The sequence below is a fragment of the Cherax quadricarinatus genome, chromosome 29, assembly GCF_038502225.1.
Source record: "Cherax quadricarinatus isolate ZL_2023a chromosome 29, ASM3850222v1, whole genome shotgun sequence".
Taxonomy (NCBI): Eukaryota; Metazoa; Arthropoda; class Malacostraca; order Decapoda; family Parastacidae; genus Cherax; species Cherax quadricarinatus.
Window position 1 is genome coordinate 27,246,700 of NC_091320.1, and position 9,929 is coordinate 27,256,628.

Below are 9,929 nucleotides of genomic sequence, written 5' to 3' on the forward strand. Positions count from 1 at the left end.
CCCAAAAGGAAAAACGAAAGTTTCTCCTTCTAAATTTAGTAATATATACAGGAGAAGGGGTTACTAGCCCCTTGATCCCGGCATTTAAGTCGCCTCTTACGACATGCATGGCTGACGGAGGAAGAATTCTATTCCACTTCCCCATGGAGAAAAGGCTTAACATGTACTCTTAATGGAATATCCAAATAAAATAGCTACAAAGTGGACCAAATCTGCTACACTGAACGTCTGTCCGCTTCAGTCATTTTTTTTAACACAGCCGTTTCCCACTCAGTAAAATGGACCAACTCCACCTAATAACAAATCTGTACAGTCCAGGCTTAATCCAGGACCTGTTCATTTTCTTTATGATTGTAGAGACAAGCCTCTTGTGTCCAACTGGAAATTATTATAATCAAAAAGAAGCGCTAAGCCACAAGGGCTATACAGTGCCGCAGGGCAGGAAGGAAGCGAGGTCATCAGGTGGCAAAAGGGAGGTGGATGAGTAATAGGTTACGGATAACAGCGGAGCAGTGGATGGTGAAAGGGTAAAAGGCAGCAAGAGACTGAGCTAGAAAGGGCTGAGGGGAGTGCGTAAGGTATCATCATCAGAGTTTGTGGAGTAAATCAGTCGTTGTCAAGAAGTCAATGAGAGAGTCAGGATTAAAGGAGGGTCCATCAGCAAGAAGAGAAGGTAAAGAGAGAGTAGTACAACGAAGACGGCGTTGGAGGTAAATTCTGCGTGCTCGTTGATAGAGAGGGCAGTCTAACAGAATTTGGCTAATCGATACTGGAACTTGACACTGCTCACAGAGAGGTACAGGGTGCCTCTCCATGAGATACCCGTGAGTAAGACGAGTGTGGCCAATGCGAAGACGGGAGAGAGTGGTCTCCCAACCACGGCACTGATGACAAGAAGACGGCCAGTAACCTATGCTCGGTTTAATAGAATGAAGTTTGTTACCAAGCAGAGTTGACCAACGTTGTTGCCAACGGGCACGAAGGTGGGCAGCTATTGTAGCAAAATAGTCCAGAAATGGAACACCTCTATAGGAAATTGGTAGGTCATGTACTGCTGACCGCGCAGCAGTGTCTGCCTGTTCATTGCCCTGTACGTCGACATGACAAGGGACCCAACAAAAAATAATATCTTTATGCTTCGTAGAGATACGGCGTAGCCAAATTTGGATACGGAGAACTAGTGGGCGAGATGTAGCAAATTTTCGTATAGCCTGTAGAGAACTAAGGGAGTCTGAGACTACCACAAATGATGACACAGGCATAGATGCAATACGAATAAGTGCTGCAAGAATGGCATACAGTTCAGCAGTAAAAATGCTAGCCGAAGATAGTAAATGCCCCCGCACGACGCTGTCCGGAAACACTGCTGCGAATCCGACGCTGTCTGAAGACTTAGAGCCATCTGTGTACACAGCGGTGGCATGAGAATGGGAGTGGAAGTGATCAAGAAAAAGAGAGCGGGAAGCCACCGTAGGCAGTTGAGCTTTCGAGCAAGGGAGTGAGAAAGAACAGACCCGAACAGCTGGAACTTCCCAGGGGGGTAGGGAAAAGTGAGATGCTACATGAACATATAAAGGTGGTAACTGAAGGGAAGACAAGAGTGAATGTAGGCGAAGAGAAAAGGGATGGAGCAAACGGGCGGCGAACGAATAAAGAATGTCTACTAATATCGGTGACCATTCTATAAATGGAAGGATTGTGGAGATCGTGAGAGCGTACATAGTAGCGAAGGCAATGGGCATCACGGCGATCAGACAAGGATGGAACATTTGCTTCTGCATAGAGGCTCTCAACAGGGGAAGAGCGAAAAGCACCAAGGCACAAACGTAATACTTGGTGATGGATAGAGTTAAGGCTAGAGAGAGAGTAGCAGGAGAGGCCGCGGAATAAATCTGGTCACCATAATCGAGTTTCAATAAAACGAGGGCTGAATGTAGGCGAAGCAGAGTTCGACGATCAGCTCCCCAGAAAAGATGAGCAAGGGTTTTAAGAAGGTTTAGCCGGCTGTGACAAGTTGCCTTCAGAGAGGTAATGTGAGGTTTCCAGGATAACCTACGGTCAAAGAGAAGGCCTAGAAACCTGACTATCACGTTCGGGGATACGGGAGCCATAGAGATACAAAGGATGATCGGAGATAACAGAGCGTCTAGTGAAAGTAATTTGGTGAGTTTTGGTACTTGAAAATTTAAACCCATGCGTGGTGGCCCAAGTGGAAACACAGTCGACCGCATGCTGGAGAGAAACTGCAATAAGATGACAGTCAGCGCCTGCACAAGCAATAGCGAAGTCATCAACATAGAGTGATGACCAAATATTGGGTGGAAGAACAGAGGCCAAATCATTTATAGCAAGGAGAAAAAGTGTTGTGCTTAGAACACATCCCTGAGGGACACCTTCAGCTTGGACGAAGTCCGGGGAAAGAACATTATTGACTCGAACACGGAATTGTCTGTCAGTTAAGAAGTTCTTAAGAAAGGATGGCAGATTGCCTCGGAGGCCTAAGGAATGGGCCTGGGCCAAAATATTATACCTCCAAGTTGTGTCATATGCCTTCTCAAGGTCAAAAAATATGGCAATAACTGAGTGATTATTCGCAAAGGCATTACTAACATACGTATCCAAGCGTAGTAAGGGGTCTATGGTAGAACGACCCTTACGAAAGCCATATTGACTAGCGGAGAGACTGTTGTGTGTCTCTAAATACCACATTAAACGTCGATTTACGAGACGTTCGATCACTTTGCAAACTGCACTAGTAAGAGCGATGGGACGATAGTGGGAGGCATCATGTCCTGTAGTACCCGGTTTGCGGAAAGGGAGAACAATGGCAGATTTCCACAGCTGGAGAAGAACTCCTTGTGCCCAAATAAGATTGAAGAGGTGTAAGAGGACTACAAGGGCTGACCGATGTAAATGTTGTAACATACGAATATGAATGTCGTCAGGCCCAGCTGCCGATGATCGGCAAGCTGAGAGCGTTGCCTCTAGTTCTTGAAGTGTAAAAGGCACATTATACTGTTCTTCCCTGAGAGAAGAAAAGTCCAAGGGTACTAACTCTCTGGCAGACTTTGAGGAAAGAAACGAGGGGCATAGATGGAGCCCTCGGGAAATACGGACCAGATGTGTGCCAAGTTCAATGGCAACGTCGAGAGGGTTTGCTACATCAACACCAGCGACCCGTAGAACAGGAGCCGGATCAGTAGAGTATTTACCACTCAATTTCCTCACTTTTTTCCAGACTGCACTCATAGAAGAAGGAGAGGTGATGGTGGAAACATAGTCTCGCCAACAAGTGCGTTTAGCTTCACGAATGACACGGCAAGCGATCGCACGCTTCTGCTTAAAATCAAGAAGTCTCTCAGCGGTTCTATTGTACTGGTACCTGCCCCATGCAGCGCGTTTCAAACGTACTGCACGAGCACAAGCAGGAGACCACCAAGGCACGCATTTCTGAGAATGCCTTCCTGAGGTTTGGGGTATAGAATGAGAAGCTGCGGTATAAACTGACGTCGAGAAGAGGTGTAGGAGCTCATCAATGGAGGATGAAGAAGGAACCTCACTAAAAGCAGTGAGGTGTGAGTATAGATCCCAATTTGCCCGATCAAATTGCCAGCGAGGGCTACAGAAAGGTTGTGAATAGGAAGGAGAAGTAAGAATGATTGGAAAATGATCGCTGTCATGTAAGTCCGGTAGAACAGACCAGGTGAAGTCTAGTGCAGTGGAGGAAGAGCAGACTGATAGATCGATGCAAGAGAGAGTATGAGTACGAGGATCAAAATGGGTGGGAGTACCCGTATTTAAAACATGGAGGGGGTGAGAGGCGAGAAAAGCCTCCAACTGGATGCCAGGTGAGTCACAATGAGACCCCCCCAGAGGAAATGGTGGGCATTAAAATCACCAAATAACAGAAGTGGTGGTGGTAAGGATGAAACAAGAAAGGCAAAGTCTGGGATAGAAAATGCTCGAGAAGGAGAGAGATATAAAGAACATATTGTAAACCACTTATTCAAGTGGATACGGGCTGCAGTGTAATGCAGCGAGGTATGGACAAATAGTTGACAGTACGGAATATCATTGTGTAGAAGAAGGGCACTTTCATTAAAGGTCCCATCTGAGAAAGGATCTGAAGAATACAATAAATTATAGCTTGAGATAGGTTGGAAAACAGCCGAGTGTAATTTTGGTTCTTGTAAGCAAGCACCAACAGGGGAAAACCTGGAAAGCAACATCTGAAGCTCACCCTGATTACCCCTGAGGCCGCGGATATTCCACTGTAAATAGGCCATGATTGGCGATGAAGAAAATACCAGGAATCTGTAGGTAAAGGCACCTACGGACTAGAGGGGTTAGAAAAGTCAACGTGTGGTGGCAGTGGAAGACGTTCAAGTAGCGAAGGAACAGAGCGTTGCGAAGAATGGGGTTGTGAAGATGGAGGAGAGGGAAGAGAAGGAACAGGAAGTGAATCAGTGTCCATTGAAGGTTTAGTCTCTGCAATATATTCTGAAATGGCGTCTGAATTCAAAGATGTATGGGAGACCATATTGGAGATAGAAGGAGGAGGGTGAGTAAAGATTGGGACAGTAATGGACTGTACCAAAGTAGAGGGGGAGGGAAGAGCATAAGGGACTGGAGATGAAGTGTGGGGGGGGGGGACAGACGAGGCAGAAACCTGGGCGGTGGCAGAAGAGGGAGAAACTTGGGAGGGGACGGGGCTGGAAGGCATAGTACGAGGAGGAGGGTGAATCTCCACACTTGTAATAGAGCCAGAGAGAGGGGAAGAACTAGGTACAGAGACTGGAAAGGTAAAGTGTGGAGGTGGAAGAAGGGAAGGAAGGGGCAAAGAAGATTTGAGCAATGTGGATTTTTTGGACTTCTGAGAAGTAGAGGGGCGATTGGTATTAGGTGTCGTACGAGGTCTTGTCGATACTGGGGCTTGTGAGGAAGGACGCGAAGATGTGAGAACAGACTGAGTTGTAGTCGGGACGTCAGAGCCAAGGACAGCAAAAGGATTAGATGCTGGAGTGGCTATGGGAGGGGTAACAACAGAGGAGGCTGCAGAATATGGGACCCCAGAAGTGGGGGGATCTTTGGAAACACGAGAATAAGAAACATGGGGTAGTCTCCCTTGGAGGCGGAGATGAGTAATTGCCATAGCATAAGGGAGACCTTCTGCCTCTTTGAGGCAACGGATTTCACGTTCATTTAAGTAGACCTGGCAACGGCGGGAGTACGAAGGGTGAGCTTCATTACAATTAAGGCAAGATGGAGGTTGACTGCAAGATGTATTAGAATGGTCGTCGGCACCACAGACTGGGCATTCAGCCATAGATCTGCAATATTTCGCTGGGTGACCAAAACGCCAGCAATTTCTACATTGTTGCGGTGTAGGTATCACCTTTTGAACTTGTAATCGATGTCCCGCGACATATACAGAGGACGGGAGTTCTCGGCTGTCAAAAGTTAAACGAGCCACATTGCAAGGGTAACGTCTCCGCCAGCGGGTAGGAAGGACCTAAGTGTCTACTTTGAGGATTGGGAGATCCTGGAGTTCCAGCTGTTCAAGAATGTCATTGCCACATGACTGGAAATTCTGTTGGACTATGGTATGGGGCAGAATGACAGTACCACTACAAGAATTGATAGAAAAATATTTTTCAATAGTGATAGGAGTAGCATCGATATTCGAAAGGAGAGAAAAATCATGAGCTTGGGTAGCATTCTGGACAGTGACGATGCGCGTACCACTCTTGAGAGCATGAAATGAAATAACTCTACCAACATGACGCAGGAGCGCTTTGCCAATACTATGGTCAGAAAGGTAGGCAGAAGAAGAAGTCGGTCTTAAAGTAAAGAATTTAGTCCATTGTGTGGTCCGAAACTGAGAGTGGAGAGGAAGTGCTTGACGTGTCGGTCTTTTCTGAGTAGAATGGGAAGGTAACGAAGGAGCATCATCAGGAGATTGACGTTGGCGTTTAGGAGTAGGACCAGAGTTGGTCCGGCGTGAAATGGGCGGGCGATTCGAAAATTGCCGTACTGTAGAGGGAGAAGCCGGAAGCATAGTCAAAGGAGAGGGGAGTTCAGACAAATCGAAGGAGTCAGTCGAAGCCCCGGTACCTGAAGCGGGTGAGGAAACAGCACCAGCAAGAGGTACAGGGGCATCAGGAGTGTCCGAAGAATGGTCTAAACACAAGGCAGGGTCAGAATGGGGTGCGGTATCAAGAAGGGGCCCAGGGGTAGTGGGTTCATGGATTGGGTTCTCCATGGTTAGGTTACTCCTTTGCTTTTTGTTTTTAAGAAAAAAAAAAAAAATAAAATAAAATAAAAATAAAAAAAAAAAAGAATAAAAAAAAGGGGGGAGCGGGAAGGAATAGTTCCCAGGAGGAATGAAAGGGCTGGAAATCTCCCTCCGCGCCCAAGGGGACCTCAGCACCGCTAGTAGCGCAGATGCAGCATGGAACCCGTGCCATACCCTACCCTTCATGACAGTAAACCAGCAATCTGGGAGAGCAACGTCACATCTGCCGAGCTACCTCGGTGAACAAAAGAGAGGGCGGCCGGACATCCGCCACAAAGCATACCTCCTTCGGCCACCACCCCCGGAATCCGAAAGGTGGCTTCCAGAGATACACCCGTCGCCCGAAAGACACCCAAAGCTACTCCGGGATACCGGAGAGGGATTGGGACATCGCCAGGCGATCCAGATTCCACGGCAAACTACGCCACCACGAAGAACCTCAACGGAATGGGATGGACCCCGGTGTCCTTTCCCCTACCTAGGAACTAGCGTGCCTGTGGGAGAAATCCCAAAGGCCAAAAAGAGGAAGGGCAAAAGGGAGGGGTGGGGAGGAGGAAGGAGGAATGGAAAAAGGGGACGGGAGAATGGGGGGTAATTAGGTTCGGTCTGAGGAAGAAGACCGACAGGTCTAATTCCTCAGACCAAGAGCCTCTTCACCATGCCAAGGAGCCCCCCTTGAAGAGGGTCCAACTGGAAAGTATGTGGCCAGAGACAAAATAATTATTTACAAGAAGTGCTAACAGAGCAAGGAAGAGAAAGCAAGCAGGCAGGTATCAGGCAGGTAGGCATCAAGCAGGTAGGCATCAAGCAGGTAGGCATCAGGCAGGTAGGCAGTAGGCAGGCTGTTATCCAATTGGCTAGCCAGTTACCCAGCCAGCTTGCATGTTAAAGAAATGGAAGACTTACTATTTACACTCCAGTTGCAGTAAATCACCCACACGTGGTACATGTACAGTCTGTCCTGGTACACGTACTGTATGCCTGTCTTCCTCATTTTCACCCACTCCACTCTCCAGTTCACTTCTAAATACACCTTACTATCATTCCATTAAGACAGACATATAGGCAGACTTTCAGTATTTTCATTAAGAAGGGGGAAAGGAGAGGGGGAGGGAGAGGAGAGAGGTGGGGGAAAGGAGATGGAGAGGGGAAGAAAAGTGAACAGGGGAGATAGGTGAGGAGAGAAGGAAGGGAAGATGGAGTTAGGGGAGAGGAGAGGGAGGAGGGAGGAGGGGGAATAGAGGTGAAAAGAGAGGGGAGGGGAAGGGAGAAAAGGGAAAGATAGGGAGAGTTAAGGAGAAGAGAGAGGAAGGAGAAGAGGGAGAGAGAATGAATCACAGCATTCTTGCGTTAGTTTTTTCTTTGTATGTCCAGTCATGTCATCAATACAGTGGACTAGGGCTGTTTTATTAGGAGTTTGTCCATGTCTGATATTCAATCAATCAAGTGAACTACATCTGCTTAACCAAAATGTTTGATATAACAAACTTTTTTTTAGTAAACTGGATGCACCTTTCCCCCCATTAGTCTGTTTTATCGGACTTTTATTGTAACATTATTATAATGATCAAATGCTGCAGCGAGGAGGTGGTTGGAGGCAGTGGAGATGTCCTGTTTAAGGGCAATGTGTGGTGTGAATATTATGCAGAAAATTTGGAGTGTGGAAATTAGGAGAAGGTGTGGAGTTAATAAAAGTATTAGTCAGAGGGCTGAAGAGGGGTTGTTGAGGTGGTTTGGCCATTTAGAGAGAATGGATCAAAGTAGAATGACATGGAAGGTGTATAAATCTGTAGAAGGAAGGTGGGGTAAGGGTTGTCCTTGAAAAGGTTGGAGGGAGGGGGTAAAGGAGGTTTTGTGGGCGAGGGGCTTGGACTTCCAGCAAGCGTGCATGAGGGTGTTAGGTAGGAGTGAATAGAGACGAATGGTATTGGGGACCTGACAAGCTGTTGCAGTGTGAGCAGGGTAATATTTAGTGAAGAGATTCAGGAAAACTGGTTATTTTTATATAGCTGGACTTGAGTCCTGGAATTGGGAAGCACAATGCCTGCACTTTAAAGGAGGGGTTTGGGATATTTGCAGTTTGGAGGGATATGTTGTATATCTTTATACGTATATGCTTCTAAACTGTTGTATTCTGAGCACCTCTGCAAAAACAGTAATTATGTGTGAGTGAGGTGAAAGTGTTGAATGATGATGAAAGTATTTTCTTTTTGGGGATTTTCTTTCTTTTCTGGGTCACCCTACCTCGGTGGGAGACGGCCGACTTGTTGAAAAAAAAAAAATCAAATAAGCACTAAACCTGAGAGGGTCATACAGCACCTCAAGAAGGGATGTGTGAAAGGAGGAATGTGCAAGGGTGGAGTGAATGGCAGTAGTGAGGTCAGGGGTGAGTGGGGGTAGGGAAGAGTGTAAGAGAAAAAATAAAATCACATCTGGTGCAATAAGTTAGTTTTCGTTAAGTCAGAGAGAGCATGCATCAAAGGTGGAACTTTCAGCAAGGTCTGTGAGGGGTGTGTATCAAATGGTAGTTCATAAACCAAACAAAATCCTTGGATTATTATTATTATATAAAAAAGAAGCGCTAAGCCACAAGGGCTATACAGATCTGCAGGGTAGGAAAGGAAGTGAGGGTATCGGGCGGCAGAAGAAGGAAGGGATGATTAGTAGGTTACAGAAAACAGCGGGGCAGGGGATAGTGTGGGGGGTAGGGGGTAGCAACAGATTGAGGTAGAAAGGGCTGAAGGTATCATCAGAGTTTGTGGAGTACGTCAGTTGTTGTCAAAAAGTCAATGAGAGTGTCCGGATGAAAGGTGGGTCCATCAGCGAGAAGGGAAGGTAAAGAGAGAGTAGTAGAGCGGAGACGACGTTGGAGGTAAATTCTGCATGCTCGTCGATAAACTGGGCAGTCTAACAGAATGTGGCTGACCGATAATGGAACCTGACAATGCTCACAGAGAGGAGCAGGGCGCCTCTCCATGAGATGTCCATGAGTAAGACGAGTATGGCCAATGCAAAGGCGGGAGAGAGAAGTCTCCCAACCTCGACACTGGTGACAAGAAGACAGCCAGTAACCTATACTTGGTTTAATAGAACAAAGTTTGTTATTGAGCAGAGCAGACTAACGTTGGTGCCAACGGGTGTGAAGGTGGGTAGCTATTACAGCAAAATAGTCCGGAAATGGAACACCTCTATATGAAATTGGTAGGTCATGTACTGCTGACCGCTCAGCAGTGTCTGCCTGTTCATTGCCCTGTACGTCAACATGACCAGGGACCCAACAAAATACAGTATCTTTATGCTTGGTAGAGATACGGCTTAGCCAAAGTTGGATACGGAGAACTAGGGGGTGAGGTGTATCAAATTTCCGTATAGCCTGTAGAGCACTGAGGAGTCTTGACAACCACAAATGATGACACTTATGCGATACGAATAAGTGCTGCAAGAATGGCATACAATTCAGCAGTAAAAATGCTAGCCGAAGATAGTAAATGCCCTTGCACAATGCTGTCCGGAAACACTGCTGCGAAGCCAACGCCATCAGAAGATTTAGAGCCATCTGTGTACACGGCGATGACATGAGAATGAAAGTGGAAGTGGTCAAGAAAAAGAGAGTGGGAAGCCACCATAGGCAGTT